The sequence below is a fragment of the Cryptomeria japonica genome, chromosome 2 (assembly GCF_030272615.1).
Source record: "Cryptomeria japonica chromosome 2, Sugi_1.0, whole genome shotgun sequence".
In the NCBI taxonomy this organism is placed as follows: Eukaryota; Viridiplantae; Streptophyta; class Pinopsida; order Cupressales; family Cupressaceae; genus Cryptomeria; species Cryptomeria japonica.
The window spans coordinates 431,944,665-431,963,628 of record NC_081406.1 but is presented as its reverse complement, the minus strand read 5'-3'; the positions used below and the strand labels follow the sequence as shown (position 1 = coordinate 431,963,628).

General features: G+C 56.4%; 2 non-coding genes across 2 annotated transcripts; both read left to right on the top strand.

Annotated features, from left to right (window-relative positions):
- Nucleotides 1-2,349: 2,349 nt before the first annotated feature.
- On the top strand, nucleotides 2,350-2,468 carry LOC131873781 (5S ribosomal RNA). The gene has a single exon (XR_009371681.1). It is a non-coding gene; the product is annotated as a 5S ribosomal RNA (ribosomal RNA).
- A 2,855-nt stretch (nucleotides 2,469-5,323) lies between these two features.
- LOC131873782 (5S ribosomal RNA) lies at nucleotides 5,324-5,442 on the top strand. Its single transcript, XR_009371682.1, has one exon. It is a non-coding gene; the product is annotated as a 5S ribosomal RNA (ribosomal RNA).
- The last annotated feature ends 13,522 nt before the right edge of the window (nucleotides 5,443-18,964 follow it).

Below are 18,964 nucleotides of genomic sequence, written 5' to 3'. Positions count from 1 at the left end.
ATGCGTGGTTGTTAGGTCGGGTGCCAAGGTGGGCTCCTAGGTGGGTGGTTTCTAGGGTGGGTTTCAAGGTGGGTGCGAGGGTAGGTGCCAAGGTGGGTAACAAGTTGGGTATTAGGATGGGTGAGTGCTAGAGTGGGTGCCAAGGTGGGTGGGTGGTAAGGTGGATACCAAGGTGGTTCACAGGGTGGGTGGGTTCTAGGGTGAGTTCCAAGGTGGGTCACAGGTTTAGTGCTAGTGTGGGTGTCGAGGTGGGTGCTAGGGTGGGCTGCAACGTGGGTGCCAAGGTGGGTAACAGGCTCGATGGGTTCTAAATTGGGTGCCAGGGTGGGTGTGCACCCACCTTGCCCGAGGTGGGTGCCAGTGTGGGTGGGTGTTAAGGTGGATCCCAAGGTGGGTGAGAAGGTGGGTGATAGGTTGAGTGGTAGGATGGGTGGGTGCCAAGATGGGTCATAGGGTGGGTGCCGAGGTGGGTGGGTGCTAGGGTGGGTAGGTGCTAGGGTGGGTGTCAGGGTGGGTGGGTGCTAGGTTGGGTTCCAAGGTGGGTGTGAGGGTAAGTGTCGAGGTGGGTCACAAGTTAGGTGCTAGAATGGGTGAGTGCTAGGGTGCAAAGGTGCCAGGGTGGGTGCTAAGGTCCATCACAGCTTGGGTGCCAGAATGGGTTGATGCTAGGGTGAGTGGCAAGGTGGGTGCACAAGTGTTAAGGTGGGTGCCGAGGTGGGTGCCAAGTTGGGTTCCAAGGTGGGTGCCAAGTGGGCGACTGCTACAGTGGATGCCAAGGTGGGTCACGGGGTGGGTACCAAGTTGCTAGGTTGGGTTCCAAGGTGGGTGCCAAGGTGGGTGCTAGGGTGCGTGGGTCATAGGGTGTGTTCCAAGGTGTGTCACAACATGGGTGCCAGGATGGGTGCGCACCCACCCTGGCCAAGACGGGTGCAAGGGTGGGTTCCAAGGCTAGTCACAGACTGGGTGCTAGGATTGGTGGGTGCCAAGGTGGGTCACAGAGTGGGTGCCAAGGTGGGCACCAAGGTGGGTGTGCACCCACCTTGGCCAAGGTGGGTCACGGGGTGGGTCCTAGGGTGGATAACGGGGTGGGTCCTAGGGTGGATAACGGGGTGGGTACTAAGGTGCGTGCCAAGGTGGGTCATAGGGTGGATGCTAAGGTGGGCACCAGGGTGGGTGTGCACCAACCCTGGCCAAGGTAGGTCACGAGGTGGTTGTTGGGGTGGGCGTCAAGGAGCCAAGGTGGGTGGCAAGTAGCCAAGTTGTGTGCCAAGGTGGGTGTCGGGGTGGGTGCCAAGGATCCAAGGTGGGTGCCAAGGAACCAAGGTGGGGGTCTAGGTGGGTGCCGAGGTGGGAGCCAGGGTGGGTCCCAAGGTGAGTGCAAAGGTGGGTGCCAGGGTCAAGGTGAGTGCCAATGTGGGTTCCAAGGTGCCAGGGTCAGGGTGAGTGCCAATGTGGGTTCAAAGGTCCTAAGTTGGGTGCGAGGTTGGGTGCGAGGGTGGGTGGGTGCCAAGGTGTGCTAGGTGGAAGCCCAGGTGGGTCGGCATCCCATGGGTGTCGAGTTGGGTGCCTGATGGGTGCTTCTTGTCAAGTTTTAGTCGTCGGGACTCATTTCGAGCCTTAGAGGTCATTTCTTGTCCGGTTGCCCTGTCTTCGACCTAGGAACCCAATTTTGGTCCTCGGGTCCCATTTTTTTTGTCTCGCATCCCACTTTTGGCCTATGGCCTTTTCGGGGTCGATTCTCGTTTTGGGCATCAGAGCATTTTTCTTCTCCTAAAAACCAATATTTATTTATTAAGTCTCGGAACACATTTTTGTTCTCGTGGACCCATCATGGGTCTTGGAACGCATTTGTGGTCCTTGGGACCCTTTTGCATCCCGAAACTTGTTTTTGGTGCTTGATCCCTATTTTGGGTGCCCACCCTGCACCAAGTGCGCACTCGGGGCAAACCAAGCGCTTTGGTGCACCGAGGCAAGATCAATTGTGCACCCGAGGCACCCCAAACATGCACCAAGGTGCACTCGGCCCACATGTGAGCACAGGTCATTGCGCCGACGTGGTGTGCGAGCATCGCGTTGCAGACGAGACATTGCGCACACTTGGGCGGGTTAGGTGCGCACCCAGGCCGGGTCGGGTGCGCACACGACGCCTCATCTAGGTGCACACACGTAGGCCAAGCCGGGTGCACACCCGACGCCCTGGCGAGGTGCGCGCACCCGGGCAGGGTTCACACTTGGCGAACGGGGCACGCTTGGCGAGGGAGGGTGTGCACCTCGGCGGGGGTAGGTGGCCGAGGTGGATTCGCACGTGGGTCGCGGTTTGCTAAGTACACTCTGCGACAAGCTCGTAATGGGTGTGATCATACCAACGTTAGTGCACCGGATACCTTCAGAACTCCACAGTTAAGCATGCTTGGGCCGGAGTAGTACTGGGATGGGTGACCTCCCGGGAAGTCCCGGTGTTGCACCCTTTTTTAGTTTTTCGTCGGGCATCGCAATGCTATTTGAATTAACCTTTTGCCCATTTACGTTCTCGTCGGGGCCAGGTCGGGGTGCGGTGCCCGCACTACCGCATGCGCGGGGGCAACCCCGAGCGCGCACCCGAGGCGCCCCGAGCACACAGGCCATGGTGCAACCTAGGCATTATGTGCGCACCCCGGTGCACCCAGGTGAAATCGGTGTGCACCTCGGCCAGTGCGCTCTTGGTCGAGTCGCGCATGTTGGCCAAGGTGCACAACGATGTTTCTTACTCTATGGTTCCGCACTAGACGCCCGGGACAGGTGAGCGAAGCTAGGCGGGGTCGGGTGCGCGCTCGGGGTAGGTGCACATAGCTGGAGAGGACTTTGGAGCGCACTAGAGGTGTGCACCTTGGAGCACACTTCGGAGCACTCCTCGGTGCGCACCAATGATGCGCTCCATTCAAAAGTTTCCTGAAAAGGCAAAAAAAGTTGAGATTATAGAATTTCCTACTTGAGAGATTGTCAAAAAAACATAAAAAATGAAGGAACGTGGGTGCAAAGGTGTGCGCGCCCGGGTGCGCAGCCCAGCCAAGGTGTGCGCACCAAGGCGCCCACCCTGGGGAAGGTGCACGCAAGGTGCGCACCCAAGGCAAACCAAGCTCCGACTTCGTGCGCACCTTGGAGCGCACAAAAGGTGCACACCTCGTAGCGCACCATGGCGCCCACCAAGGTGTGCGCACCCTGGTGAAGGTACGCACCCGGGGCAAACCGAGCTCCGACTTCATGCGCACCTTGGAGCGCACAAAAGGTGTGCACCTCGAAGCGCACCATGGCGCCCACCAAGGTGCACAGCCCAGCCAAGGTGTGCGCACCCCGGGCAAACCAAGCTCTGAATTGTGCGCACCAGAGGTGCATGCCATTGTGCACACCTTGGAGCACACTTCGGAGCGCTCCTTGGTGCGCACCTCGGAGTGAACCCGGGGAAAACAAGGCAATTAACCCGACTTTCAACTTCATGCGCACCTCGGAGCACTCCTGAGTTCGCACCTCGGAGCACACCGAGGTGCGCACCTTTGATGCACTGCCTTCACCAATTTCCAAAAAAGGCAAAAAAACATTGAGAAGGTGTGCGCACCGAGGTGCCCACCCTGGCGAAGGTGCACGTGAGGTGCGGACCCGGGGCAAACCAAGCTCCGACTTCGTGCACGCCATGCTGCGCACCTTGGAGCACCTTGGAGGGCCATGGTGCGCACCTTGGAGCACACTTCGGAGCGCTCCATGGTGCCCAACCTAGCCAAAGTGTGCACACCAAGGTGCCCACTACGGTGAAGGTGCACGTGAGGTGCACACCCGGGGAAAACTGAGCTTCAACTTCGTGCACGCCGCACCTTGGAGCACACTTCAGAGCGCTCCTTGGTACGCACAATGGTGCCCACCAGGGCGCGCAACCCCGCCGATGTGTGCGCACCAAGGTGCCCACCCCGGCAAAGGTTCATGCGAGGTGCGCACCCGGGGCAAATCGGGCTCCGACTTCGTGCATGCCATGGTGCACACCATGGTGCCCACCAAGGTGCGCAACCCACCCAAGGTGCCCACCGCAGCGAAGGTGCATGCGAGGTGCGCACCCGGGGCAAACCAGGCTCTGACTTCGTGCACGCCGCACCTTGGAGCACACTTCTAAGCGCTCCTTGGTGCGCACCATGGTGCCCACCAGGGCGCGCAACCCAGCCAAGGTGTGCGCACCAAGGTGCCCACCCGGTGAAGGTGCATGCGAGGTGCGCACCCGGGAAATTAAGCCAACTTCTGACTTCACGCGCATCAGGGTGGGAGCGCACCCAACAACTGGGCCTGGGAAGAGCCAATGCGAGAAACCCCACCAAACGCTCTGACAAAAAAAGAGGGGGTGCTCCAATAACCCCACTTCAGAGTGCACTCGGGGCAAACCCAGCCAAGGTGTACACCAAGGTGCTCGCCCCGGCGAAGGTGCACGCGAGGTGCGCACCTGAGGCAAACCGGGCTCGTACTTCGTGCACGCCGCAGCTTGGAGCACACTTCGAAGCGTTCCCGGGTTCGCACCAGTTTTGCACACCGCGGTGGGCACCTCGGAGCACACCAAGGTGGGTAGCGAGGTGCGCACCTTTGATGCACTGCCTTCACTAATTTCTAGAAAAGGCAAAAAAAAAAATGAGATTTTAAAATTTCCATTTTGAAAGATAGTGAAAAAAATGGAATGCGGGTGCCATCTTGAGCCCACCCTGGTGCGCAGCAAAGGCAAGGTGTGCTTACCCGGGGCAAACGAGGCAAATTAACCCAACTTCTGACTTCGTGCGCGCCAAGGTGGGTGCACACCCAACAACCGGGCCTGGGAAGCCCCAATGCGAGAAACCCCACCGAACGCTCGGACAAAAACAGAGGGGGCACTCCAATAACCGTGCTTCAGAGCGCACCAGGTGCGCACCTAGGGCAAACCGAGCGCCTTGGTGCACCGGGGAAAGATTGAGCGTGCACCCAAGGCACCCCGAACATGCACCAGGGTGCACTCGGCCCACATGTGAGAGTAGGTCATTGCGCCCGAGGTGGTGTGCGGGCACCGCGTTGCAGACGGGACACTGTGCGCACTTGGGCAGGTTGGGTGCTCACCCAGGCCGGGTTGGGTGCGCACACAACGCCCCGTCCAGGTGCACACATGTAGGCCAGGTGCACACCTGACAACCTGGCGAGGTACATGCACCCGGGTAGGGTTCACACTTGGCGAACGGGGCGCGCTTGGCGACTGAGGGTGTGCACCTCGGCGGGGGTGGGTGGCCGGGGTGGATTCACACGTGGGTGGCGGTTTGCTTAGTACACACTACGATAAGCTCATAACGGGTGTGATCATACCAGCGTTAGTGCACCAAATCCCATCAAAACTCCGCAGTTAAGCGCGCTTGGGCCGGAGTAGTACTAAGATGGGTGACCTCTCGGGAAGTCTCGGTGTTGCACCCTTTTTTAGTTTTTTGTCGGGCATCGCAATGCTATTTGAATTAACCTTTTGCCCGTTTGCATTCTCATCGAGGCCAGGTCAGGGTGAGGTGCCTACACTACCGCGCATGCGAGGGCGACACTGAGCGCGCACCCAAGGTGCCCTGAGCACACAAGCCACGATGCAACCCAGACATTGTGCGCGCACCCCGGTGCACCCAAGGTGCTGCGCACGCACCCAGGTGAAATCAGTGTGAACCTCGGCCAGTGCACGCTTGGTTGAGTCGCGCACATTGGCCAAGGTGCATAGCGATGTTTCTTACTCTAAGGTTCTGCACTAGACGCCCGGGACAGGTGAGCGAAGCTGGGCGGGGCCGGGTGCACGCCCGAGGCAAGTGCACTCAGCTGGAGATCACTTTGGAGTGCACCAAAGGTGCACACCTTGGAGCACACTTTGGAGCGCTCCTCGGTGCGCACCAATGATGCGCTCCATTCAAAAGTTTCCTAAAAAGGCAAAAAAAGTTGAGATTATAGAATTTCCCACTTGAGAGATTGTAAAAAAAAATAAAATGAAGGAAACGCAGGTGCCAAGGTGTGCGCAGCCCAGCCAAGGTGTGTGCACCAAGGCCCCCACACTGGCGAAGGTGCACGCAAGGTGAGGCAAACTGAACAATTAACCCAAATTTTGACTTCACGTGCACCTGCACACCTTGGAGCGCACTTTGGAGTGCTCCTTGGTGTGCACCAAGCTTGGGCACCTCGGAGCGCACCATGGTGCCCGCCAAGGTGCACACCCAGGGAAAACTGAGCTCTGACTTCATGAGCACCTTGGAGCGCACAAAAGGTGCGCACCTCAGAGCGCACCATGGCGCCCACCAAGGTGTGCACAACAAGGTGCACACCCTAGTGAAGGTGTGCACTCGGGGAAAACTGAGCTCCGACTTCATGCGCACCTTGGAGCGCACAAAAGGTGCGCACCTCGGAGCACACCATGGCGTCCACCAAGGTGGGCAGCCCAACCAAGGTGTGCGCACCTCAGGAAAACTGAGCTCTGAATCATGCGCAATAGAGGTGCACGCCATCATGCGCACCTTGGAGCACACTTCGGAGCGCTCTTTGGTGCGCACCGATGTTGCGCACCTCAGAGCGCACTCGGGGAAAACAAGGTAATTAACCCGACTTTCGACTTCGTGCACACCTCAGAGCGCTCCCAGGTTCGCACCTCGGAGCACACCGAGGTGTGCACCTTTGATGCGCTGCCTTCACCAATTTTTAGAAAAGGCAAAAAAACATTGAGAAGGTGTACGCACTGAGGTGCCCACCCTGGCGAAGGTTCACGTGAGGTGCGCACCTGGGGCAAACCGGGCTCCGACTTCGTGCATGCCAAGCTGCGCACCTTGGAGCACCTTGGAGGGCCATGGTGTGCACCTTGGAGCACACTTCGGAGTGCTCCATGGTGCCCACCAAGGTGCCCAACCTAGCCAAGGTGTGCGCACCAAGGTGCCCACCGTGGTGAAGGTGCATGCGAGATGCACACCCGGGGAAAACCAAGCTCCGACTTCATGCATGCTGCACCTTGGAGCACACTTCGGAGCGCTCCTTGGTGCACACCATGGTGCCCACCAGGGCACGCAAACCAACCGAGGTGTGCGCACTGACGTACCCACCCTGGTGAAGGTGCACGTGACGTGTGCACCCAAAGAAAACCGCGCTCCAACTTTGTGCATGCCATGGTGCGTACCATGATGCCCACCAAGGCGCGCAACCCACCCAAGGTGCCCACCGTGGTGAAGGTGCACATGAGGTGTGCACCTGGGGCAAACTAGGCTCCGACATCATGCATTCCACACCTTGGAGCACACTTCAGAGTGCTCCTTGGTGCGCACCATGGTTGCCCACCAGGGCGCGCAACCCAGCCAATGTGTGCGCACCAATGTGCCCACCCCGGCGAAGGTGCACACCTAGGGCAAACCGAGCTCCGACTTCGTGCGCACCTCGGAGCGCACCATGGCGCCCACCAAGGTGCGCATCCCAGCCAAGGTGTGTGCACCTCGGGCAAACCGAGCTTCGAATCGTGCGCACAAGAGGTGCACGCCATCGTGCGCACCTTGGAGCACACTTCGAAGTGCTCCTTGGTGTGCACCGATGTTGCGCACCTCGGAGCGCACCCAGGGAAAACAAAGCAATTAACCGAGGTGCGCACCTTTGATGCGCTGCCTTCACCAATTTCCAGAAAAGGAAAAACAACATTGAGAAGGTGTGTGCACCGAGGTGCCCACCCTGGTGAAGGTGCACGCGAGGTGTGCACCCGGGGCAAACCGGGCTCCGACTTCGTGCATGCCATGTTGCGCACCTTGGAGCACCTTGGAGGGCCATGGTGTGCACCTTGGAGCACACTTTGAAGCACTCCATGGTGCCCACCAAGGTGCCCAACCCAGCCAAGGTGCCCACCACGGTGAAGGTGCACCCTAGGTGCGCACCTGGGGCAAACCAGGCTCCGACTTCATGCACGCCGCACCTTGGAGCACACTTCGGAGTGCTCCTTGGTGCGGACCATGGTGCCCACCAAGGTGTACAACCCAGCCGAGGTGTGCGCACAGAGGTGCCCACCCTGGTGAAGGTGCACGCGAGGTGCGCACCCGGGGCAAACCGGGCTCTGACTTCGTGTACGCCATGGTGAGCACCATGGTGCTCACCAAGGCGCGCAACCCAGCCAAGGTGCCACCGTGGTGAAGGTGCACGCGAGGTGCGCACCTATGGCAAATCGGGCTCCGACTTCATGCACACCGCACCTTGGAGCACACTTCAAAGCGCTCCTTGGAGCACACCATGGTGCCCACTAGGGCGCGCAACCCAGCCAAGGTGTGCGCACCAAGGTGACCACCCCAGCGAAGGTGCACGCGAGGTGTGCACCCGGGGCAAACCGGGCTCTGAATTCATGCACACCACACTTTGGAGCACACATTGGGGTGCTCCCGGGTTTGCACCAATGTTGCGCACCATGGTGGGCACCTCAGAGCACACCAAGGTGGGCAGCGAGGTGCACACCTTTGATGCGCTGCCTTCACTAATTTCCATAAAAGGCAAAAAAAATGAGATTTTAAAATTTCCGTTTTGAAAGATAGTGAAAAAAAGGGAATGCGGGTGCCATCTTGAGCCTGCCCTGGTGCGCAGCCCAGGCAAGGTGTGTGCACCAAGGTGCCCACCCTGGCGAAGGTGCGCACCTGGGCAATTAACCCAACTTCCGACTTCGCGCGCACCAGGGTGGGAGCGCACCCAACGATCGGGCCTAGGAAGAACCAATGCGAGAAACCCCACCAAACGATCTAACAAAAAAAGAGGGGGCGCTCCAATAACCCTGCTTCGAAGCGCACCTGGGGCAAACCCAGCCAAGGTGCCCACTCCGACGAAGGTGCACGTGAGGTGCACACCTGGGGCAAACCGGGCTCTAACAATGTGCATGCCACACCTTGGAGCACACTTCGAAGCGCTCTCGAGTGTGCACCGGCGTTGAGCACCATGGTGGGCACCTCAGAGCACAACAAGGTGGGCAGCGAGGTGCACACCTTTGATGCACTGCCTTCACTAATTTCCAGAAAAGACAAAAAAAAATGAGATTTTAAAATTTCCGTTTTGAAAGATAGTGAAAAAAAGGGAATGCGGGTGCCATCTTGAGCCCACCGTGGTGTGCAGCACAAGCAAGGTGTGCACACCAAGGTGCCCACCCTGGCGAAGGTGCACACCTGGGCAATTAACCCAACTTTTGACCTCGTGCGCACTAGGGTGGGTGCGCACCCAACAACCGGGCCTGGGAAGAGCCAATGCAAGAAACCCCAACAAACGCTCTGACAAAAAAAGAGGGGGTGCTCCAATAAGCCCGCTTCGGAGCGCACCCGGGGCAAACCTAGCCAAGGTGCCCACCTCAATGAAGGTGCATGCGAGGTGCGCACCCGGGGCAAACCGGGCTTCGACAATGTGCACGCCGTACCTTGGAGCACACTTCGAAGCGCTCCCGGGTGCGCACCAGCGTTGTGCACCATGGTGGGTACCTCGAAGCACACCAAGGTGGGCAGCGAGGTGTGCACCTTTGATGCGCTGCCTTCACTAATTTCCAGAAAAGGCAAAAAAAATGAGATTTTAAAATTTTTGTTTTGAAAGATAGTGAAAAAAATGGAACGCGGGTGCCATCTTGAGCCCGCCCTGGTGCGCAGCCCAGGCAAGGCGTGCGCACCAAGGTGTCCAGCCTGGCAAAGGTACGCACCCAGGCATTTAACCCTACTTCCGACTTCGTGCACGTCAGGGTGGGTGCGTAGCCAACAACTGGGCCTGGGAAGAGCCAATGTGAGAAACCCCACCAAATGCTCCGACAAAAAAAGAGGGGGCGCTCCAATAACCCCACTTTGGAGCGCACACGGGGCAAACCCAGCCAAGCTGCCCACCCCGGTGAAGGTGCACGTGAGGTGCGCACCCGGGACAAATCGGGCTCCGACTTTGTGCACGCCGCACCTTGGAGCACACTTTGGAGCGCTCCTTGGTGTGCACCATGGTGCCCATAAGGGCGTGCAACCCAGCCAAGGTGTGCGCAACAAGGTGCACACCTGGGGCAAACCAGGCTCCGACTTCATGCACGCCACACCTTGGAGCACAGATCGGGGCACTCTCGGGTTCGCACCACCGTTGCGCACCGTGGTGGGCTCCTCGGAGCACACCAAGGTGGGTAGCGAGGTGCGCACCTTTGATGCACTACCTTCACTAATTTCTAGAAAAGGCAAAAAAAAACTAGATTTTAAAATTTTCATTTTGAAAGATTGTGAAAAAAATGGAACGTAGGTGCCATCTTGAGCCCGGCCTGGTGCGTAGCCCAGGCAAGGTGTGCGTACCAAGGTGCCCACCTTGGTGGAGGTGTGCACCCAGGGCAAACCAGGCTCTGACTTCATGCACGACATGGTGCCCACCGCGGTGAAGGTGCACGCGAGGTGCGCACCCGAGGTGCACACCTGGGGCAAACCGGGCTCCAACTTCATGCACGCCGCACCTTGGAGCACACTTCAAAGCACTCCTTGGTGCACACCATGGTGCCCACCAGGGTGCGCAACCCAGCAAAGGTCTGCACACCAAGGTGCCCACCCTGACGAAGGTGCACGCGAGGTGCGCACCCGGGGCAAACCGGGCTCCGACTTCGTGCACGCTGCACCTTGAAAGATAGTGAAAAAAATGGAACGCGGGTGCCATCTTGAGCCCGCCCTAGTGCGCAGCCTAGGCAAGTTGTGTGCACCAAGGTGCCCACCCTAGCGAAGGTGCGCACCCAGGGAAAACCGGGCAATTAACCCAACTTTCGACTTCGTGCGCGCCAGGGTGGGTGCGCACCCAACAACCGGGCTTGGGAAGCCCCAATGCGAGAAACCCCACCAAACGCTTAGACAAAAAAAGAGGGGGCGCTCCAATAACCACACTTTGGAGTCCACCAGAAACCCCATTAGACGCTTGGGCAAAAACATAATGCGCACCCAAAGCCCCTACCCAGAAATCCCCACTTCGGACATGGGGAGCTACAACAGTAAAAAGCCTCACTAAACTCTCAGACGGAAAGGTGGCTCGAGGGTAATGCTCGAAACCCCACTTCCACTTCCGACCGAGGCAGCCCCACTCTTTGGAGCCACGCCCAGCACTTGGACGAAAAAAATGCAGCACAAGGGTTGCCTAGCTTGGCACCCGGATGAGAAACCCCTCTTCGGAGCGATCCAACCCTTTCAAGCACCAACATCGGTCGAGATAGAGGGGCACGAGGGGAGCTGCGTGAGACAACACAGTCCCCTATATAAGTTATTTGTCTGATTCTCACACATCCGAAGAATGATCATCAAATCGGACAATGGCCAAAACTTCCGACTTCCGTCCCAGAGATACCAAGAGCTATCTAAAATGTTCATGGCCGGAACTCGATCGCGGCTATACCAGTCCACCAAGCAACCCAAAAGCTAGACTAGAGCTCTAGTCGAATCACCTCTGTGGCCACTGCAAGGATGTGTTGGAGCGACTACCATTGCCGAACCATTCCGCAGGTTGAGTCCATACCAAGGCCGCATAGATATTCCCGATGAGCTCCTGCATAGCAATCAGGAGACTTGTCGTGTCCATCACAATCGATAAATCCTGGTGCAAGATTTTTGCATCCGAGCACTCCAACCAGTCGAGCACCAGCATCAATCGACATAAATGGGCACGGGGGGAGGATGCTCGAGAACAATACCTCCCCTATATAAGTTATTTGTCCGATTCTCAAACAGCCAAAGTCTGGTCATCGAATCGGGTCAAAGACCACAACTTCCGACTTTAGCCACAATGCAAATCATCAAATTGAACATCGGCCCTCGAGTCGGACTCCATGCGTATGTCAGGTCATCCGACCCAACTTCCGCCTTCCTGTGCATGGCAGGCCATCAACTCGGTCATTGGACCCAAATTCCGCCTTCCTGCGCATGCCAGGCCATCAACTTGGTCATCGGACCCAAATTCTGCCTTCCTACGCATGGCAGGCTATAAACTTGGTCATCAGACCCAAATTCCGCATTCCTGCGCATGGCAGGCCATCAACTTGGTCATCAGACCCAACTTCCGCCTTCCTGCGCATAGCAGGCCATCAACTCGGTCATCGAACCCAAATTCCGCCTTCCTGCGCATGGCAGGTCATCAGACCCAAATTCCAACCTCGCGAGTATGCCTATATATCAAATCGGTCATCGGACCCAACTTCTGACTTCATCCATACCATAGGGTCTTTGAGGTTGGTGCGGTGCGCTCAACCCACGGAGTCGACCCATTGAAGCATACACCTCCCCTATATAAGCTATTTGTCTGATTCCCACACCTGTGTAGTTTGCACCTCCGATTAGGACATCGACCCCAACTTCTGAACTCGACTGCAACGACCGCACCAGTGCCTTGGTGCACACCTGGCAACGCATAGTGCCAACATTCGCCTTCCTGAACATTGCAGGTCTTCAGACCCAAATTCTGACCTCATGAGCATACCTACTAATCGAATCGGTCATCGGACGCAACTTCTGACTTCATCCATACCGTAGGGTCTTTGAGGTTGGCGCGGTGCGCTCAACCCGAGGAGTCAACCCATCGAAGCATACACCTCCCCTATATAAGCTATTTGTCTGATTCCCACACCTGTTTAGTTTGCACCTCTGATCAGGACATGGACCCCAACTTCCAAACTTGGCTGCAACGACCGCACCAGCACCTTGGTGTGCACCTTGCAATGCGTAGTGCCAACATTCGCCTTCCTGCACATGGCAGGTCATCGGACCCAAATTCTGACCTCATGAGCATACCTACTAATCGAATCGGTCATCGGACCCAACTTCCAACTTCATCCATAGCGCAGGGTCTTTAAGGTTGGCATGGTGCGCTCAACTCGGGGAGTCGACCCATCGAAGCATACACCTCCCCTATATAAGTTGTCATGGGGTTAGATCAACCTGCTGCCCAAACAAGCTTTTTCCTTCCAAAGGAGGTCCAACCTCATGCGGCACTGGAACACCTTACTCACGACTTCCATTGCGGACAAGTCCTTTCTTGTTTCCAGACTACGCCATACCTTTTCAAGTGTCCACCACCTGACCACATTAACACACACCCATGCGGAATAGAAGTGCATGCCAACCCTCTCACGAGTTTCTTTCATCCTGATGCTCCTGGCACTCCCTTCAAGTCCCTGACTCTACTCTAGCACTATCTTGTTGCACCATCCTTGCACCCCTGGTACAAGCTTACAAGTCTCCTTGATGTCTTCATCTTCTTGAGTCCCCCATAAGACCCTGACTACTAACACTAACCCATCCGGAACTCCTTAAGTCCTCCGGCTCCAACTCTGCACACTCCCTGAGCATGCCCAGCACTCCCACAGCATTGGCGCCCCATGTTGGCCTCCCTCAGCTCCTCTAAACCCTCAAGCACCAAACATATCTCATGGGATGACTAGACTCCCTGAGCTAGCTTCCTGTTTGTCCATCTCCACACAATGAACACAACACTGGGGAAATAGATAGCTTTATTGTTGTGAAGAGACGGCCCCTGGTCCGGTCTACAAACAATTCCAACTCTATCGCTGGTCACTACCCTGAATACTTCCCAAGCATCCGATTACAAGTTCCTGCCCCTAGATCAACGTCCACTCTTGAAACACTAGTACAGATACCACTGCACCTCGCCCCTGGCGATAGCTTCTCATATAGACTCCTGATCCATGAAGACCCTATCTCCTTCGGAACTCAACCTGGCGCACCACTGACTCTCTCATGAGCCCGTGATGGCTTACCTAGTACACAACTCAGAACCCTTTCTTGAACAAGGACTCCAAGTCACACTGCTTTGGGCCCTTGGCCTATGCCTACATGGCTTCACTGGTGAACTCGGTTCCCTGTACATCCTATGCACAATAGCCGGCTCCATGCAAACATCTAGTCTAAGTCTCTCAGACTGACAAAACACCTTGCACTCCTACTTGGGCACCAAGCTCTTCGCTCCATGATCCAATCCAATATCCTTGGTCACTGAACTCTCCTTCAACTTGGCCGTGCTCCCAGAACAACTCGCCTACGGACCATGTCCTCTTTTCGGTCATGCAACTCAACCATCTTTGTCACCCTCTTGGACTCGCCTCATGGCTCAGCTCAACATGAGCACCCTTTCGGAACCCAGTCCCTACTGCCACATTTGACCCCCACTCTAGGGCCTTGAGAGCCCGGACCTCAGTACAAATCCTACTTCAGGTAACCTAGGCGTGTGCCCAGCACATCACCCCACTTGTTCCACAAGACACATGGACTTCTGGCTCTGCAACTCAACCCACATAGCTCACCCAACTCTCAAGCTCCAACATTCCGATATAGATAGCCCATTGCACGGCCATCCCCCTTACAAGATCTTGGGTACTCCATTTCCCCAACTGGTAAAATCCATTGCACGATCATCCTTCTCGCAAGAGCCTAGGTACTCCACTTCCCTAGTCCTCAGGTCATAGATAACTCCCCGGGAGTCATCCCCAACATTGGCTCAGTTACTCCACTTCACTGAGATAGGGACCATGAGAATACATCCACCAGTAAACCTCACCATCCAATGATAAGGCGGGGTTACTCTACTTCACCCCTAATGTCCATGTAGGACCTCTATCTCCTTGAGACTAGAGGGCAGGGTTACTCTTCTTCACCCCTAGGAGGAGGTGTCTACCACAGACCACCTTGGTGCACTCCTGGCACTCGGCTATTCTTTCAAATGACCCCAATATATAAGTTTTTTATCCAATTCTCACACAACTATAGCTTGGCATTAACCATTTTTCAATCACCACAACTTCCACCTGGTGAGAATAACAAGGGACTTACAACCCCAGAAGCCTACTGATCTCCCCGAGATAGCAGCCCCTTACATAAGTTATTTGTCCGAATCTCACACCTCTATAGTTTGCACTACCGATCAGGACATCAACCCCAACTTCCAAACTTTCCTGCATTGACCGCACCAGCACCTTGGTGCGCACTTTTGGAGGGCACTTTTGTGCGCTCCAAAGGTGCGCACTTTTGGAGGGCACTTTTCGTGTGCTCACAAGGTGCGCACTTTTGGAGTGCACTTTTGGAGGGCACTTTTCGTGTGCTCCAAAGGTGCACACATTTGGTGCACACAAGTGCACACCTAGGTGAGCACCTTCGACCACAGCTTGTAGCACACCAAACTCCGACTTTTGACTTCATCCGCAATGCAGGGTCTTTGAGGTTGGCACAATGCGCACAACCAGGGGAGTCGACCCATCAAACCCAACACCTCCCCTATATAAGCTATTTGTCTGATTCTCATACATGCATAGCCTGTAGGAGCGATTAGGACACCGACCCCAACTTTCGGCTTCTAAATGAAAACAAGGTCTTTGAGGTTGGCATAATGCGAACAACTAGGGGAGTCAACCCATCAAACCCAACACCTCCTCTATATAAGCTATTTGTCTGATTCTCATACATGTGTAGTCTACAGGAGCGATTAGGACATAGACCCCAACTTTTGACTTCTTAACGAAAACAAGGTCTTTGAGGTTGACGTAATGCGCACAACCAGGGGAGTGAACCCATCAAACCCAACACCTCCCCTATATAAGCTATTTATTCGATTCTCATACATGCGTAGCCTGCAGGAGCCATTAGGACATTGACCCCAACTTTTGACTTCTTAACGAAAACAAGGTCTTTGAGGTTGTCGTAATGCGCACAACCAAGGGAGTTGACCCATCAAACCCAACACCTCCCCTATATAAGCTATTTGTCTGATTCTCATATATTTGTAGCCTGCAACAACGATTAGGACATCGACCCCAACTTCTAAATTTGTCTGCATTGACCACACCAAACGTGCATGCCTTGGTGCTCACCAAAATTTGACTTCCGACTTCTTCCGCAATGCAGGGTCTTTGAGGTTGGCATAGTGCGCACAACCAGGGGAGTCAACCCACCAAACACAACACCTCCCCTATATAAGCTATTTGTCTGATTCTCATACATGCGTAGTCTACAGCAACAATTAGGACATCCACCTCAACTTTCAACTTCTTAAACAGGATAGGGTCTTTGAAGTTGGTGCAGTGCACACAACCAGGGGAGTCAACCCATCAAATGCAACACCTCCCCTATATAAAGCTATTTGTCTGATTCTCATACGTGTAGTCTGCAACAACGATTAGGACATCAACCCCAACTTCCGAATTCGTTTGCATTGACCGCACCAAAGGTGCGTGCCTTGGTGTGCACCCTAGAGTGCACTTTGGAGTGCACCATGGAGTGCACTTTGGTGCTCACCTCGGTGCACACTTTGCTGTGCACCTCAGAGTGCACCAAAGGTGCGCACCAAAGGTGTACAATTTGGAGTGCACCACATAGGGTCTTTGAGAGGTTGGCGTAGAGCGCACACCAAGGTGGGTGTTGAGGTGCGTGCCGGGGTGGGTGGGTGCTAGGGTGCGCTCCATGGTGGGTGCCAGGGTGGGTGCATGCTAGGGTGGATTCCAAAGAGGGTCATAGGGTGGGTGCCAAGGTGGGTTGGTGATATAGTGGGTTCAAAGGTGGGTACTAGGGTGGGTTCCAAGGTGGGTCATAGGTTGGGTGCCAGGATGCGTGGGTGTTAGGTTGGGTGCCAAGGTGGGCTCCTGGGTGGGTGGGTGCTAGGGTGGGTTTCAAGGTGGATGCGAGGGTGGGTGCCAAGGTGGGTGGGTGCTAAGGTGGATGCCAAGGTGGCTCACAGGGTGGGTGGGTTCTAGGGTGAGTTCCAAGGTGGGTCATAGGTTTAGTGCTAGGGTGGGTGTCGAGGTGGGTGCCTGGGTGCTAGGGTGTGGATGCCAATGTGGGTCATAGGGTGGGCTGTAATGTGGGTGCCAAGGTGGGTAACAGGCTTGGTGGGTTCTAAATTGGGTGCCAGGGTGGGTGTGCACCCACCTTGCTCGAGGTGGGTGCCAAGGTGCCAGTGTGGGTGGGTGCTAAGGTGGATGCCAAGGTGGGTGAGAAGGTGGGTGATAGATTGAGTGGTAGGATGGGTGGGTGCCAAGATGGGTCACAGAGTGGGTGCTGAGGTGGGTGGGTGGAAGGGTGGGTAGGTGCTAGGGTGGGTGTCAGGGTGGGTGGGTGCTAGGTTGGGTTCCAAGGTGGGTGCGAGGGTCAGTGTCGAGGTGGGTCATAGGTTAGGTGCTAGGATGGGTGAGTGCTAGGGTGCAAAGGTGCCAAGGTGGGTGCTAAGGTGCATCACAGCTTCGGTGCTAGGATGGGTTGATGCTAGGGTGAGTGGCAAGGTGGGTGCACAAGTGTCAAGGTGGGTGCCAAGGTGGGTGCCAAGTTGGGTTCCAAGGTGGGTGCCAAGTGGGTGACTGCTATGGTGGATGCCAAGGTGGGTCATGGGGTGGGTGCCAAGTTGCTAGGTTGGGTTCCAAGGTGGGTGCCAAGGTGGGTGCTAGGGTGCGTGGGTCACAGGGTGTGTTCCAAGGTGTGTCACAACGTGGGTGCTAGGATGGGTGCGCACCCACCCTGGCCAAGACGGGTGCGAGGGTGGGTTCCAAGGTCGGTCACAGGCTAGGTGCTAGGATGGGTGGGTGCCAAGGTGGGTCACAGGGTGGGTGCCAGGTTGGGCACCAGGGTGGGTGTGCACCCACCCTGGCCAAGGTGGGTCATGGGGTGGGTCCTAGGGTGGGTAACGGGGTGGGTACTAAGGTGCGTGCCAAGGTGGGTCATAGGGTGGGTGCCAAGGTGGGCACCAGGGTGGGTGTGCACCAACCCTAGCCAAGGTAGGTAATGGGGTGGGTACTAAGGTGCATGCCAAGGTGGGTCATAGGGTGGTTGCCAAGGTGGGTGTGCACCAACCCTAGCCAAGGTAGGTCAGGGGGTGGTTGTCAGGGTGGGCGTCAAGGAGCCAAGGTGGGTGGCAAGTAGCCAAGTTGCGTGGCAAGGTGGGTGTCGGTGTGGGTGCCAAGGATCCAAGGTGGGTGTCTGGGTGGGTGCCGAGGTGGGAGCCAGGGTGGGTCCCAAGGTGAGTGCAAAGGTGGGTGCCAGGGTCAAGGTGAGTGCCAATGTGGGTTCCAAGGTGCCAGGGTCAGGTGAGTGCCAATGTGGGTTCAAAGGTGCTAAGTTGGGTGCAAGGTTGGGTGCCAGGGTGGTTCGGTGCCAAGGTGTGCTAGGTGGAAGCCCGGGTGGGTCGGCATCCCATGGGTGTCGAGTTGGGTGCCTGATGGGTGCTTCTTGTCAAGTTTTAGTCATCGGGATTCATTTCGAGCCTTAGAGGTCGTTTCTTGTCCGGTTGCCTTGTCTTCAACTTGGGAACCCAATTTTGGTCCTCGGGTCCCATTTTTTTTGTCTCGCATCCCACTTTTGGCCTGTGGCCTTTTCGGGGTCGATTCTCGTTTTGGGCATCAGAGCATGTTTCTTCTCCTAAAAACCAATATTTGTTTATTAAGTCTCGGAAGACATTTTTGTTCTCGTGGACCCATCATGGGTCTTGGAACGCATTTGTGGTCCTTGGGTCCCATTTTGCATCCCGAAACTTGTTTTTGGTGCTTGATCCCTATTTTGGGTGCCCACTTTGCACCAAGTGTGCACCCGGGGCAAACCGAGCACCTTGGTGCACCGGGGCAAGATCGAGCATGCACCCGAGGCACCCCGAACATGCACCAGGGTGCACTTGGCCCATATGTGAGTGCAGGTCATTGCGCCCGAGGTGGGGTGCGGGCACCGTGTTGCAGACAGGACACTGCACACACTTAGGCCAGTCGGGTGTGCACCCAGGGCGGGTCAGATGTGCACACGACGCCCCATCCAGGTGCACACACATAGGCCGAGCTGGGTGCACACCCGTAGCCCTGGCAAGGTGCACAGACCAGGGCAGAGTTCACACTTGGCGAACAGGGTGCGCTTGGCGAGGGAGGGTGTGCACCTCGGTAGGGGTGGGTGGCTGGGGTGGATTTGCACGTGGGTCACGGTTTGCTAAGTACACACTGCGACAAGCTCATAAT